The sequence below is a fragment of the Odocoileus virginianus genome, chromosome 4 (assembly GCF_023699985.2).
Source record: "Odocoileus virginianus isolate 20LAN1187 ecotype Illinois chromosome 4, Ovbor_1.2, whole genome shotgun sequence".
Taxonomy (NCBI): Eukaryota; Metazoa; Chordata; class Mammalia; order Artiodactyla; family Cervidae; genus Odocoileus; species Odocoileus virginianus.
The window spans coordinates 52,531,215-52,533,758 of record NC_069677.1 but is presented as its reverse complement, the minus strand read 5'-3'; positions in this window follow the sequence as shown (position 1 = coordinate 52,533,758).

Here is a 2,544-nt window from a genome sequence, read left to right as displayed (position 1 = left end):
TTGTGAACTTTTCTTAATATCTTCTGCTTCTGTTAGGTCCCTACCATTTCTGTCCTTTATTGTGCCCATCTTTACATGAAATTTTCCCTTGGTATCTCTAATTTTCTTGACGAGATCTCTGATCTTTCCCATTCTATTGTTTTCCTCTATTTCTTTGCATTGATAACTGAGGAAGGCTTTCGTATCTCTCCTTGCTCTTCCTTGGAACTCTGCATTCAAAAGGGTATATCTTTCCTTTTCTCCTTTGCCTTTTTGCTTCTTTTCTTTTCTCAGCTATTTGTAAGGCCTCCTCAGACAACCATTTTGCCTTTCTGCATTTCTTTTTCTTAGGGATGGTCTTGATCACTGCCTTCTGTATAATGTCACGAACCTCCATCCATAGTTATTCAGGCACTCTGTCTATCAGATCTAATCCTTTGAATTTATTTGTCACTTCCACTGTGTAATCATAAGGGATTTGATTTAGGTCATACCTGAATGGTCTAGTAGTTTTCCCTACTTTCTTCAATTTAAGTCTAAATTTTTCAATAGGGAGTTCATGATCTGAGACAGTCAGCTCTTGGTCTTGTTTTTGCTGACTGTATGGAGCTTCTCCATCTATGGTTGCAAAGAGTATAATCGTTTATAAGCTTACAACTCTAAAATTTTGACACTGAAATCATGCCCTCTTTTCTTTTCTCTCTTCTTCCTAGACGTCCATGCATAACACACCACACACACTCTAATCATATTCTCTGCTTCTGATTTCTTATGAAGACAGAAAGTTGGGTTTCCACTCAGTATTCAAGAGATACATGCTGTTAGGAGTAGCAATCATGCCAATGAGTAAGACAATGGCTGAGAATTAACATATACTGTGTGTTTGCTAGGCACTCTGTACAATTAGGCACTTTTTGTGTGTCTTTCACATGTAATCTTAAAAAATATACTGAAACTTGATGAATAAACTGAAGCTAGAAGAGAGAAGTTAGAAAGATTAATGTAATATAGGTAGCACCTAATAGAACTAGAGTTTTTAAAAAGGTTAGAATGTAAACCATGTATTTTCTCTCACTGTAACCCTGGCCAGGAGTCTTATTATTTTACTACCTTTTGTAGGATATGTTTATACACAAGCCTAACTATGGTCATTGTTTATGGCTCGCTGAAGAAATCCATTCATGTTGCTAAATAACATGAAAACATAAATTTATTTTAATTTTGCCATAGTTCATTAAATCAGCTGACAATTTTCTTTTTTTTCCATGTGTTTTTATTTCCCCTGAGCCAGCAATCTTAGTTTTAAGCAAATTTGAGACTATCTAAATAAAATATTTTCCTACATTGTAAATCAACTGCTGTTGTTGTTCAGTTGCTCATTTGTGTCAAACTGTTTGTGACCCCATGGACTGCAGCATGCCAGACCTCCCTCTCCTTCATCATTTCCTGGAGCTTGCTCAAACTCATGTCCACTGGGTCTGGGTCAGTGAAATCAACTATACTTCAATAAAATATTTTTTAAAAAAGAAAAAAAGTATTCCCCCAGTTCTACTGAATTGGGGGAATACTGGAAGTTGTGTCTGTCTTTATCTCTGCCATTAAATCATTCTCAGTGCTATAATTTCTATAAAGTGTGTGTTGACAATTTGAAAACAAATTGACAAATTGAAAACTTGTTTTAGCTGATTGCCAGTTATTTCTCTAGCAAAAATCGGGTTATTTGGGATCAATAAAGAATTGCAGTTTGGCAGGCCACTTGCAAATCCACTCACAGCAAGGGGAGAACTTTTTTAAAAACAGGAAAGCAAAGTTGGGAGGATTATGGTAAAGGAAAAGTCCCTTTGGAGGTATTGAGAGTTTGAAGCATGCTTGCTTTTTATTGGCTGAGTTGTGATGGTCTCTCATTGGCTGAGCTCTTGTCAAGTAAGAAGAGGGAGATGGGATTTGCTATTATCATGGGGTGTGAGAGCTCCCCCTTCTGGCCTCCTGACTCTAAAGTTACGCAGTTGTATCTGACTCTCAGCGACCTCATAGACTACAGTCCATGGGATTCTCCAGGCAAGAATACTGGAGTGGGTAGCCTATGCCTTCTCCAGTGGATCCTTCCGACCCAGGAATCAAATTGGGGTCTCCTGCATTGCAGGCGGATTCTTTACTAGCTGAGCTATCAGGGAAGATCCTATTTTAATTTAGATTTCTTTTTATTAATTTTTATCTTGCTTAAAACTCAACATTCAAAAAACTAAGATTATAGATCTGGTCCCATCTGTTCATGGCAGATAGATAGGGGAAAAGTGGAAACAGATTTTATTCTCCTGGGCTCCAAAATCACTTTACATGGGGACTGCAGTCATGAAATTAAAAGATACTTGGTCCTTGGAAGGAAAGCTATGACAAATCTAGGCAGCATACGACAAAGCAGAGACAACATTTTGTTGACAAATGCCCATATAGTCAAAGCTGTGACTTTTCCATAGCTTTGTGAGAGTTGGGCCATAAAGAAGCTGAGCACTGAATTATTGATGCTTTTGATTTGTGGTGCTGTAGTACTTTTGAGAGTCTCTT